The sequence below is a fragment of the Saccoglossus kowalevskii genome, chromosome 8 (assembly GCF_978046115.1).
Source record: "Saccoglossus kowalevskii chromosome 8, keSacKowa6.1, whole genome shotgun sequence".
In the NCBI taxonomy this organism is placed as follows: domain Eukaryota; kingdom Metazoa; phylum Hemichordata; class Enteropneusta; family Harrimaniidae; genus Saccoglossus; species Saccoglossus kowalevskii.
In genome coordinates this window covers 28,422,583-28,437,462 of record NC_140648.1, presented here as the reverse complement: position 1 = coordinate 28,437,462, position 14,880 = coordinate 28,422,583, and the positions used below count along the sequence as shown (strand labels likewise).

The 14,880-nt window shown below is 37.4% G+C and overlaps 1 long non-coding RNA gene across 1 annotated transcript in view; it reads right to left on the bottom strand.

Moving 5' to 3' along the window:
• LOC146739509 (uncharacterized) overlaps window positions 1–14,880 on the bottom strand; it is a 271,508-nt gene that overhangs the window by 13,899 nt on the left and 242,729 nt on the right. The window lies entirely within an intron of this gene.

The window sequence follows — 14,880 nt, the reverse complement described above, 5'->3', positions numbered from 1 at the left end:
TGAGAGTCTTGGCATTTGCCGAATTGATTTCAGATTAATGATTAAGATGAGAGTCCCCCCCGACTCAGTTACCAGTGCACACGCGAATATGAGGAGATTTTATGAGAAAGAATGAAACGTAAACTTGGCTATCAGTGTGTGTGTGTTTATATCAAAGTTATTCGCGCTGAAACAAACATGGTGATTATACATCTGTCACCGTGACGCCGTAAGTTACAGCATGCCGTAATTTTGCTATATTGCACTGGATATTTTCGTCCTACCACATTAAGAAATGCGGGTTCCGGATATGGAACGATAGAGAGTCGACTTAATCTGTGGTACAGTATTCACATAAATCTGAACATATCGACAATGTGTTTCATCATTTCGACTAGTACATTTTTACTCACCTCGTGGTTTTATCAAATTTAAATGTACACTACACAAAAACACATTTACGCTATTTTGATCAGTTGGAGATACAATGACTTATTGAGGTAATCATCTGTCTACAATGGCCAGCCGCATTATAAGTTCAAATTTCGTCTTACGTGTAAATACATCAGTAGTATATATGATGTTTAAATATTAGGCATGGAGAGGTTTCATAACTAATATTACCATGGGGTGAATATCCCCTCTACAATTTAGAATCCCAGAGCGAACATGAGGAACTTTGGCCAGCAGAATTTTTGAAATTGAATATGCTATCAATGTAATTGATCAGTTCCAAACAATAATCACGGTGCTACTTGTAATATTCGAAATGGACATCAGTGCGGACGGCTTACTTGAATTTGATGAGATATATTTCCCGCGTCGAGTGCACTTTTGTAAATGACTCGAGGATCTTCCGGGTAACTTTTGTTATAAACGTTTTATAAATGACAACGAAAGTGAATTTGAAAATTGAAATGTATTTCAATTAGGTTTTAATATTTCACAGTCACATAACTGATTATTTGTGATCACCTGATGTGAAATAGCTATCGTAAAACACACGTATGCGCCCACGTTAGTCGAGACAATGTAAAATTGTACCCGAATGGCTACCCAGCTCAAACACCTAACATTCAACCAATCAGTTATCTTGTTTCTTAGCATTTTTTTCGACGTATTCAATTCTGTAATGTATGTATGCTTTAACTCAACTTTGCCATTATGGAATCTTGTCTTCTAATATCCATCGCGGTTTACTTTCTAATATCCGTATCGTGTTACCTTCCCTGATTGTTCATCCGCTACAAACTGTCCCTGTACTCGTTTCTAGGTTATTCGTGTTATATAGCTTGCCTGATATATAATCGTGCCAACTACACGATTAGCAATACCCGATTCCCACAAATCGCGCCCTCTAGTGATGCAATACCCCGTGACGTAAAAATCACGTATATGGATGTAGGCAATGTCGTTCGAAACGACCTCTGTGCTTGGTCGTGCAGTCGTTCGTCGTCTGGTATATAGCAGAATCGGGAAAAAACATGATCTTCGTTGATGGACGACTACAGATCAGATTTAATATCGATGATTTGAACGACTTACGCGTCATAGATTTACGTCATAGAAGCTCTTCGTCGGTAGAGGGCGAGATTTATCGGAACGGTGTATAACCAACACAAGCGCCGTGCGTGTGTATGTCAATAGAAGGAACTTGTATACTTTTTACGCATAATACACAGTGTCTGGCAGGCAAAAAACAGTAGTTCGAAGATGAAATAAATCTTGAACAGCTTGCTTGCAATGGTTCTAGACGTGCAGGGGGTGGTGGTGGTGTTCGAACTCATTTCAGCCTAGAAATGTGTTAATATGGATGGATGTACATTGAATATCTCGACAATAACCTTTTTTTCTGTTTGTATGATTTTTTTTTTCAAATTTATAATTTCTTGAATCCGGATAATATTCTCGTCGTGACATTGACCCGGCTGAGGAGTGTAACCCTTTTTTGCGCTGCGTGCTCGCTGTAAGAGAAAGCTCTTGTGGTTATACACACGTCACCGGGCTCTTCTGCTCGACAAACTGTGCCTTTCAGAATGTTGACTCACTCCAACTCGAGCAATTTCTTTTACTATATAAAGAACAGCGACCGATTGACGTCATACTCACGAACGATTACTGGACCGTGATAGAATCGTGCATGGCAGACCAATCAAATATCAAGTATGGTTTCTTATTTGCAGAAACGATCAAATCGTTAATAAACCGCCTCGTCGTAGTGATAAATACGCGATTATAATTAGACGATTTAGTTGAGGTTTCGATTACGATTTGTTAATCGTTTCCGAGTCACCGGCAACTTTAAAAGTCAGTTTATAATATCAGCTTTTCCCGAAGGTACATACACGAGAGATGGATTCACTAGAAATGAACATGTAATTTCCCATACTGATGTTTGATACAGATTGTTTATGAATACGTAATAGATTACGATTTACCATAATTTAAAATCAATGTTCATGTAGCGCCAGAATACAGAATTCATTACATAAAACGATGACATTCTCCGATACGCTAATTGTTTAGATACGCAATCATTGTAAGAAATACTATACAGTATGTTTCAAACGCAAGATTTAGTTTACTGTGGAAAGGAAATAACATCGTTTGTATATTATCTTCAGTTCACAATTCAGTCATATCTGTTTCATGACACATGCAACGTTTGTTATTGTGGAATAACAGCTTATTTACAAAGTTATTCAGCCGAAGAATTTATTGTAAGTCTATCGCCTACAACGAATTATGCCCCTAACAATGTATATTTACGCCTCATCCCCATCAACAACAGCCATGCTCCTGGCAAGCCTCATCCTCACCATCCACACAGTTGTGCCCCCGATAATAAATATTTAAACCTCACTCCTCCACCCACACAGTTATAGTTAAGCACCGTCTCCTTATCCATGCAGATATGGCTCTAACAATGTATAGTTGAGCACCACCTCCTTATCCACACAGTTATGCCCCTAACAATGTATAGTTAAGCACCACCTCCTTATCCACATAGTTATGCCCCTAACAATGTATTGCAATGTATAGTTAAGCACCACCTCCTTATCCATGCAGTTATGCCCCTAACAATAAATAGTTAAGCACCACCTCCTTATCCACATAGTTATGGCCCTAACAATGTATAGTTAAGCACCACCTCTTTATCCACACAGTTATGCCCCTAACAATGTATAGTTAAGCACCACCCCTTATCCATGCAGTTATGGCCCTAACAATGTATAGTTGAGCACCAACTCTTCATCCATACAGTTATGCCCCTAACAATGTATAGTTAAGCACCACCTCCTTATCCATGCAGTTATGGCCCTAACAATGTATAGTTAAGCACCACCTCTTTATCCATAGTTATGCCCCTAACAATGCATAGTTAAGCACCGCCCCTTATCCACATAGTTATGCCCCCAACAATGTATAGTTGAGCACCACCTCCTTATCCACACAGTTATGCCCCCAACAATGTATAGTTGAGCACTACCTTCTTATCCATGCAGTTATGCCCCTAACAATGTATAGTTGAGCACCACCTCCTTATCCACACAGTTATGCCCCCAACAATGTATAGTTAAGCACCACCTCCTTATCCACACAGTTATGCTCCCAACAATGTATAGCTGAGCACCACCTCCTTATCCACACAGTTATGCCCCCAACAATGTATAGTTGAGCACCACCTCCTTATCCACACAGTTATGCCCCCAACAATGTATAGTTAAGCACCACCTCCTTATCCATGCAGTTATGCCCCTAACAATGTATAGTTGAGCACCACCTCCTTATCCACACAGTTATGCCCCCAACAATGTATAGTTAAGCACCACCTCCTTATCCACACAGCTATGCCCCCAACCATGTATAGTTGAGCACCACCTCCTTATCCACACAGTTATGCCCCCAACAATGTATAGTTAAGCACCACCTCCTTATCCATGCAGTTATGCCCCCAACAATGTATAGTTGAGCACCACCTCCTTAGCCACACAGTTATGCCCCCAACAATGTATAGTTGAGCACCACCTCCTTATCCACACAGTTATGCCCCCAACAATGTATAGTTAAGCACCACCTCCTTATCCATGCAGTTATGCCCCTAACAATGTATAGTTGAGCACCACCTCCTTATCCACACAGTTATGCCCCCAACAATGTATAGTTAGGCACCACCTCCTTATCCACACAGCTATGCCCCCAACAATGTATAGTTGAGCACCACCTCCTTATACACAGTTATGCCCCTAACAATGTATAGTTAAGCACCGCCCTTATCCATGCAGTTATGTCCCTAACAATGTATAGTTAAGCACCACCTCCTTATCCACACAGTTATGCCCCTAACAATGTATAGTTGAGCACCACCTCCTTATCCACACAGTTATGCCCCTAATAATGTATTCGCTTCATTCACATGGTTATCCTGCTAGCAATGTAAATGTAGGCCAGATCTTCTCCGTGCACATAGGTCTGTGTCTGAAACTAGTATTGAGTTGAATAAAATTTCTAATATTGAGTTGACTGAACAAACGGTCGAACAAAAGAAATGACTTCAATAAATAGTAGTACGGCCTTCAAGTCACGTAAATAATTTAACGTATCCAGTCGGTCTGATAAGTAAGTAAATTGCCTTTTTCATTGACGACCTTGTTTGTTTTTGAACATTTTATTTTCTTCAATTTATAAACTTACTAAGTTAATAGTGCGCATCAGATATTGGTGCGCCATTACGTACATCATTCCACTCGTCGTCACGTGACACTCTGGTGGCCGTTAGCTAAGTAGTATCCGGGCATTTAGCTATCTGGTTATGTGATGACGTATTGCAATGGATGTGGGTACCACTCGACGCATTTTTATTGGTGGGTGCTTCAAATATAAGCATGCGGGGTGTGTTCGAGTGGGGTCAAAGATTGGCGCATGCGTGGATGGTAATTGATGCATAAATCGAATATTCCAGCACTTTGAAATACTTAAATTAAATTAAATGCTTTATTAAATTATGCATTTCGTTACATGAATCGTAGAATGCAAGTCTCCGAGAATAGATACAAAAGGAGTTCAAAATATGTTACAATTTTGAATGCAGACAACACTAATATAATTATTGACGTCGGCCTCCGATTTTTGACAATACACAACCGAATGCATCGACGGCTTATACTGTTTTTTTTTCAGCCGTCTTTTTGGGGGGTTCTAAGCGTCGTTGGTTTGTGCCCTTTTGTATTTACAATGCACGCACGCACGCGCTACCAGGTGAAAATATGCAATTAAGATTTGTAAAGATAAACTCATCAAGTGACAAGTGTAATTAGAACATATTCTGTGAAGTACATGATTATAAACCCGGTCTTATCAAATTGTCTAATCCAATGTAAACAAAATGGATTGTTCCGGGGGCCATCGAAATTCAAATTATTGTACAAGTTTTGTTTATTGACCTTTTCGTGTGTATGCAGGCTCAGTGAGTATAATCGGCAGACAATATTCCTATACTATCATCCCATACATTAGTGAATCGGAAGCTCTATATCACGTTATAGGAATATTAATAATAGTTTCCAATTAATAATTTACTAGTTATCGTTTATAAATCGCCAAAATTAGACTGGCGTCAGTAGCATAAATTACAAACAATTAACAAGCTGAATGTAAGGTACGGTATGGTTGAAAAAAACAACAACAACATGCAGACAGAAGCGAGACAGCGATTTAGTTGTACGACCTTTCCTAGCCATGCAGACAGAAGCGTGGCATTATTCCTCACTGGGTCAAAAATCAAGATTTCAATTATTCAACATTCATCAGTCACAGTGTGGTGAATGTTAACTAATTTATCAGAATCAAAGTGACAGTGAATATCAATCTTTTCCGATTACGTAACATCAAGTTTTTCACATCACACGCGGAGATTCAACACTGCGTGAATGTAAATTACCTTCTTTGACGTCGTGTAATGACTTTATTATCACCTTCATTCTTTGCAGTAGATACCATGCTTTCAGGGAAGGTCGTTGCCAGAGTCTTGTTAAACGTGCGCCGTATCATATCTCATTACGTCGGAGTCCCCGCGTCGATGAGTCGCGCCGACAAAAAAATGTGTTTACTGCGCATTTCTTTTTTTGTTAAGCCACAACAAGTTATACGATGTATACTCAGCTGCGTCAATCAAAATAAATATTGTCTTTAGGAGTCTATGTATGAGAAAAATGTGAGGCTGATTTAATGTCCTTGTCATACTATAATAGCAGACACAGCGAGGTAATATTATGAGAAGCTCAAATTTACGAAGGACGGTTTTACATCGTGATTGAGTTCTACACCTGGCATCATTTAAAACGACTTTCATTCACGGGGTTGTTCCTAAGTGTGTATGTACCATAACTCTAATAAAACATAGACTATATCATTACTTTTTTTTCACCATGTATCTTTTAGATTATTTATATACAGCTTTGCTAATTCTTGCTAAGCATTCAAATGAGAGAATGATGTTTGTACCTGCTTTCTATGATATTTTAAAATCGACTTTTGAGTATGTTCCACTATCACAATGCTGCAAAATTTTAACAGTCTATAGCCAAGATCGGATAATAAAAAGCAAAAAAAAAAAAAAAAAAAATCACTCCCAAGTGCCCACGAACCTGCATCTATACCTTAAATCATAAATAGAAAGCACAGGTGGAAATAGATGAACGGTGAAATACAGTGGAATTCAACACAAGACATTCACCACATTTCCCCCGAGTAACTTTGTTAATACGTTGTGTTATTGTATTACTTCATGTTTTTTTTCCATATTCTTTATTCCATGTAATTGTCGGGATTTGATTGCTACGCATATACATACAGTATCTAAACAGCTGGACAATTTTTTCTGGTTCACCATCAATAAATCCATTCATTCTTATTCATGTAAATACATATCACAATAACTAAACTCGTCACGCTATGTTTACGCTTTTGTACCGCAAAGATAAATATAGCTCAGTAATATATGGGTTAAAAGATATTGGACGAAAACGCAGCTCGTGCCATCTTAAAAACATCGCGGTGAAGATTAATTTTGTGGGGACTAATAGAAACATCTGATATAAGTGGGGCAGCGTGTTGACGGCGCACATCAACAAGTTTACTGGCATTGACACGCATTAAACGTTGCGGCGTTTGACATTAAAAGTTCAATTATCGTTTCCTTGGGCAAGGTTTCCTAAAAGGGGCCTCGGGAACCAGCAATTAGTTGATCCACGGTACATTTCCCTCGAGACGCAGGGTATTCAACACAAACCTAAGAATATAAATCCCAGCGAATCTGCCCAACGAGACCGTATAAGCAAGTTACGATAAGTGAATGAGTAATACGCATTTGTGTGACCCGTCACCGTTGATTTTGCAAAAGAAAAATAAATAAATAAATAAATAGATAAATAAATAAATGAATAAATAAATAAATAAATAAATAAATAAATAAATAAATAAATAAATAAATAAATAAATAAATAAATAAATAAATAAATAAATAAATGAATGAATGAATGAATAAATAAATAAATAAATAAATAAATAAATAAATAAATAAATAAATAAATAAATAAATAAATAAATAAATAAATAAATAAATAAATAATGAACAATATGCATAGTATCAATGCAATGGGACTTGCTGTTTTCAACAAGAATTCAAAAATATCACTTTTCACCAAAAATGACAAAAATATTCATCAAAATTGAAGAATTGAAGATATCAACATACAAATGAACAAATTTGAGAGTGGTCCACATGTAGTACCTATATATGTACTATCAAAGCAATTGAACTTGTGCTTTTTAACAAGAAGTCGAAAATATCACTTTTTACCAATAATGACAAAAATATTCATCAAAATCAGAGAATTGAAGATATCACCATGAAATGAACAAATTTGAGAGTGGTCCACATGTACATGTAGTACCTATATATGTAATATCAAAGCAATTGGACTTGTGGTTGTGGACTTGTGGACTTGTGGTTTTTAACAAGAAGTCGAAAATATCACTTTTTACCAAAAATGACAAAAATATTCACCAAAATTAGAGAATTAAAGATATCATTATAAAAGTTACAAAGTAAAACATTAACACGGACGACGAACGCAGGACGACGGACGACGGGTGGCAGACGACGACGGACAATCACTCATATGATAAGCTCCGCTCGAAAAAGTCGACAGTGGAGCTAATAAATAAAACATACATCATATCAGGACTGTGATCATATGTTTGTGACAAAGAAACACCATGGACAAAGATAAGATTGTTGAAGCTCAGTAATTTTGCGAATTATAGTTGTTCGAAATGGAGTAGCTTCTGACATTTTATATGCAGAAATTACTAAGAAGGGAAGCAGATATGTTTGATTTCTGTCGGTAGTCTTCTATGAACACACAACTTGGCGTTGTATTATTTGTACATCACGGTCAACTAGTAAACACTGTGGAAGAAACGTGCATAACTTTTGAAAACCTCGTATGTTTTCGATGGACATAAATCATGAAAAAAGTGGCCAGCTGACTATTACCGCAGACTGAACTGTTCCACTTAATATGCTCATCATAAAGTTGGCGAGACATACAACTCTCATCGCTTCAGTGGGTCCTGTCGTCGGCGATAATTTCGTGTCTCACTGAGTATATTGATTTTCTAATATACACGTTTCAAACACTCTGGGAATCAATCATGTCGGCGGATTTGTTTCAGTTTGAACATTTCTGACCAATGAATTGTCATGATGATGATGATGATGATGATGATGATGATGATGATGATGATGATGATGATGATGATGATGATGATGATGATAACCTAACTCATAATGTTAGAAATAAATATCTTATCAACTTTCAAAGGGAAGTATAACATTCTCGTTCTTGTCCAGACTCTAGTCACGACCCATTTCTTTCGGATATCAAACCGATGTGTTTACTTGCATTACCCCAAACACCGTAACATGCTCGACGACCTCGACACAGTATGAAATGTTTTTAATTTGTAAAATGGAGAGAACGTCGTTGGAGTATGTTGCCCCCCCCCCCATATTTTTCATCAGTAAACTTCGATCGCAGAAATAAATAAATATGTACTAGTATATGTGTAAAACTTTTAAATCTCAAGTGTCCACTTCAATATTTTTCAAGAACGAGGCTCAATCGTTGTCTCTTGTGTACTGTGTCGCTTGGGAGATACTCTATTTCGATTAGATTAAAAGATCTTCCGAAAATCGTACGGAGCTACGTGAGTTTATTTCCGGGCTTTAGAAAGGTCACTAAGACTACGTGACAGTTTTGACCTGCGATATATATATATATTTAGTGATACGAAAAAAAAAGATTTCAAATCCGAGTCGTTGTAGAAAAGCGAAGTTATGTTTACGATATCCGCATCTTGGATATGATAGGATGGGTAGAATTTACATGCAACACGCAGTTAGACGAATCAGTGTTTGTTGGAGTTATGAATAACTATAGTTATCAGGATCAATGTTCAAATAAATGATTAATAAATGCAATGGTAGTTGAAGTCGTCTAATCACTATCCCAGGTGATCGAACAGACATGTTGAAAGTTTCAGTCGGAAAAACAATCAAACTTTTTTTAGAAACAGAATTGAATAATACCGTTTGTTGCGGGTACTATACCATATACAGCTTCTCTCATAGTATTCTGAATTGCTTACCCAGAACGTCTAACAAGTTGTGATCGAGCGCAAAAAATCAGATCCCAAGAGAATCGCCGCTATAGAAAATAGACCCTAGGCGTAAATGATCGCCAAGATCTCGATGAGATCTCGGTGAAAGCGAGAGAGTAACGAGACATCAGTCTCTCAAATAGAAGTCCAATATCTGCCGTAATCGCGTTCCCTGTTTCTCCGATCTATTTAACCGTGGTCACGGTATTTTGAGCACTCAGCACAATCGCGGCAGAGAATGAAATACTATATATAGAGAGAGGGGTGCAAAACCAGGTATCTCGCGATCGGCTCTCTCGCTCGCAACGAAAAATGAAATCTCCCGCCATTTTCCTCACAATTATATATTTATCACTGCGAAGAGCTACTTTTGATGGAGAGTAAATGAAACAGACATCCCACACACATACCGCATGCAAATGATTGGGTTTGATATCCAAAATGAATATGGAGTATACAGATGTAAGAACAAACAACATTTATGATCGAAATAACACATATTCGAAATAACAATGAAATTAAATTACCTTTTGCAATGAGTTCTGTGACTTGTTATGTTCGGACAGATAGAAATACAAAATCGGATTCACTAGCCTCATTTTCCCATACTAGTTGTTTTTTAATACGTTGAGCTGGTCAGTTTTTTGGACAGCCATATACGACACGAAATACTAGTATTACAAGGCTGGTAATTGTTTGTTGTTGCCATTTCTGGGTAAGCTAAAACGAAAAAACTGAAGAAAAAGTAGTTTGGATATACCGTTCAAGTGCCTATATCGTGAATTTTTCTCATCCCGTGGTCTCATGGTATTTTCGAGTAACCGGCGTTGAACTAGAACCGCCCCTGGCTTGTCACAAACAACTAGAATTAGCAAACACACGATCCTGGTACTGAATCGAACTGCAATTGTCCAGCCGATGAAGGTCATCCCTAGTAGTTTGCTGTTTATAACAGTTTATCACATGGATACCTACTCGTAAAATCGAACAACTCGAAGTTAAAGAAATATATACTATATTCAGGGACTCTCAAGCGTGTAGCGATAAACATCGATCATAGCTTTCAATACTGACAAATCAGTTATACGGTGCGTACTTCGCAACGGCGGTCACAGGTCGTGCAGTTGCTTTTGTATGGGACCCATGCTCTGTACATCGGGAAAGTGCAGTATAGTCCCGTCATGTCTCAAATATGGTTTCTATCAGTGTGGAAAATGAGTACGATTAGTCCACTTAACAAGAACAGACGAGGTCAGTGTCCAGTATATTAACTAGTCAAACCTTACGAACACAAATAAATCGCCACGATCGCTCGTGCTGATAATGAAAACCAAAACTGTTCGTCTCATGAATGTATCAGTTTCGTATTTAAGGATAACAAGCATCTATTTCGAATCACACTTTTTTGATGAGCTGAAATGTAACGAAATTGACCTTTTTGAATTGTAGTAAAAAATATGGAAATTTGAAACAGTGGTCGATACTAGCTAACGTCGTTTGTCTTGCTCAGAGTAAATCAACAACTCCATAATTTAAATTCAATAAGCATGGAGAACGGGAAAACATATATACTGTAATATGGGCTCGAGCACCCCTCCGAAGATTGATTTTCTTTTTAATCAACGAACAAAATAATCAGCCGTATACAAGATGGCGAGAATATCGATCGTGGATAAACGTGATGAAAATACATCATTATCCCACCCCCGAAGGATGGAGATTTGTTAATTTCGAATACCGGTATAGAAAATGAATTTGCACTGATGTTTATCGTAGTTACCGTAAGTCAGATGATATTTTAAGTAGCATAACTCTCTGTGGGTCATCCTTGTTGTTTCAGAATACAAACTCTGGAATCTCGGGGGTTTCAGTCACCGACCCTACTGCAGTGAAGTTAGCAATTTGAGCATCGGGGATAACTAAATCTTTGTTGATTTAAACTTAGCGAGATGGGATGTTGTTTATCTATCAACCAGCCGTCTCAAAGATGGACGCAAAAATGTCACCGGAAAAACTGTCATCTGAAAAATAATAGTGGGTTAGGTAAAGTTGAATTTATTGATGGATACTGCGTTTGATTTTTCATTCAAAGCATATACTTACTAGATAGAATGTCATGGACGTCGGTATTGTATAGGATACATGGCAGTCTTGTCATGGGAACATTATTTTAATTACATAAGACACGATGGCGAAACTTCAGTTATCGGAATAAATTGTGGTTAGGGTTGGGCAGTTTTGGGGTTTATGGCAGTGTGCTGTGGTTACGTTTCGGTATGGTTTGAGGGTTGAAAAATTTTTGAAAAAAAAAATATCAGCACAACATTCAAAATGATGGCGTATAACTCCACATTCCTGATGTTCACCAGCGCAGCGTACTACTATTGTATTTGTTCATACAGTTCATTTTATTCCACATACTAATTTATATGTCCATTTCACAAACATTGTCCAGTCAGTTAATTTTAATGATATGACGAGGTTCCTTTTTCCTATTTCCTACTTTGAACATTCGACAGTGAACACGTACGAGTTCTTTATATATAAAGAGAATGCAATTTAATACGGGTGATAGAATCATTATGACAATGCTTATCGACAGTTTTTTAGACATTTGGTCGATTTGTATTAGTTCCTTGTGTGTTATTTTCCAGGTCTTATTCTCCGTGAAGTGAAGTCTGCAATTTATTTCGCTATCATTTTATACAAATTTACCACACAGTATAATTTTTTTTATTCAAAGTAAATTTGTTTACTGTTTTTGAGAGTGAAAGATGCGATTTTTTTTCATTCCTTTAGATTGTTTCTCTGGGGATTCGCGATACTTTCTTCAACACTGTGTTTATTTATCTCTAGAAACTGATCGTAACTGTAATCGACAATTATGACCACCTACTTACATTTCCATGGTCTATTACAATCAAAAAATTCAAACCTTATGAGGCTTCCAATGAACCGAAGTGGCCAGTGTTTACCGCATCAGCGCAAGGACATGGAAGCCACGGAGTGTTCAAGTTCCTGTTTTCATTGTTCTAAAAAATGTTCGGTAATTGTTTTTTCTGACAGTCTTCTATTTCACTTCAAGTAACTAGAATCAAGGTCGCAATAAATTAGCTTAATTCGTTGAGATTTGTTTTGTTCGGTGAAAAGGGGCAAGTTGCATTGAAAGTCACCCATGTTGATTGTGGAACGATAGGTTTTGCAAATTTAACGGCGGCCACGCGTTAGTAATATCGTGCCTATGTCGTTTGTATCGCTGGTCTTATGCCTGGTATCCTTTAAATGGCGGTAATCTTCGCGCCACGTCCTGATCGATATGGGACTCGTAGCGATGTGCACAACGCGTGTAAAATACATTGTTTGTGTACATGAAATTGGACCACGAGCTATAAGACTACCGCTCCGCCCTTTGAACAAGAACTTCTTTCTAGTTAATTATTTGTACATCCCATCGTTACGGGGACGACCACGGATCGAATATGACCAACAATCCAAACCCTTGCACTAAGCCAATTCTGGAGACAACGAGCAAAGACTATCATATTAAGTTTCATGAACACACATTGCCATCACGACCAGTCGTATCGATAATGAGAACGAAAAGCTGAGAAAGCAGTCTGCCTGTGTAAGTATTCAATGGCATGTCTGGATTTCACTTTTAATGATGGCATGAATCCTTATATATCACACTTTCTAATGACCTGAACGTGAAGGAAGAAGATATGTGGTATTTTGTTTTATTTTCATAATGGTTTTGAGTTTATTCGATTTGATTTTGAGCAATATTCTCAGAGGTTGTTGAAGATATTTTGAATTAAATCTGTTTTGGAGTGCTAAGTAATAATTTAAACATAATGATATTTGCTATTTGCAATATCACTATTTCCAGCTGAGGATCCTATGCTTTTTAGTGTATTTCACTCAAGATAGTGATTAATTAACGAAAAGCAGAAAAAAAATGATTTAATCAATAAAGTGCCCAGAGAAGCGCATCTTCTCCTTTATATGGCGAGTATTCACGGAGATGAAAGAGAAGGAAACGATCAACGATAAGGTCTAACCGGTGTACCTCGGCCGGTGATCGAAAAACGAACACCACGTGAATGTAGACACATGGCAAGTTTAATACATCCGAGCTGCAGGCGTTCGTTTAGACTTATGACATTAATCCCTTCAAGTTGATAGAAGCAATAGAATCAGTGAAAAACAGTGTACAAGGCGTGAATAAATGCGAAGTACCACGGCATGACTGATTTTAAAAATGAAACACTATTTTAAATGAAAGAAAAACACGTGTATTTCTACAATTTGTTTTGCGGGCATATTAAACACATGTAAGACTCGATAAGTGAAAACGCCATCTACGGCAATGTTGAATTGTTGTATGTGTTTATTATTATATTTATATAATTTCACCATGCTAGCTTCATGGTATTACGCACTCCTAGAATGCACAATTCCTTTTAAATTGCAAATAAAACGAATATAATACTCAAATGACAGTTATTACATTAAGACCATGAACACAGCGTTCTTTAATAAAGTGTCGATGCACTCAATTTAGGTATTATGTATTACAACACTGAATATAGTATTGTAAAACTATACGAGCATCGGCAATACTTGAGTGCCCTGCGGTGAAATGAGGCATACGCTTCCTTAAGAATATATTTGAAATCTGTCTTGTTTGGGTACGTACGGTGGCTGCAGCAGAGTCTCATTTTCCCAGTGTTATGTGATGTAGTTAATTGTTAAACTGTTAATTGTTGTTAAACTGCTTTGGTTAATATATAAATGTACATGATAGTCATAATGTGGAAAAAATAACATCGCTCTGAGTGGAGAAAATAAACATATGACTTTTGCAGAATGGCTAGGTAAGGTAAAAGAAGGAATATTTGAACAGTAAAAAAACATACAGAAAGGAAATATACACCCTCTCGGCCTTTTTTTCAAACGGGTACCTTCTACGTAACACATTACCTTTACTTGCGGTGTCTGGTTTTGTGTTCTGCTGAAATTCTACGTAAGTCATGGAGTGCGGTACTTGTGGGTAAAAATCAGTGCTAGAAGATGAGTCGGTACGAAATTTTGGTTTTCACTTGACTACAAAGTTCACAAGCTTCGTAAACGAAATATGCAAATATAACAGCAATTTCACCTAAAAAACACCGT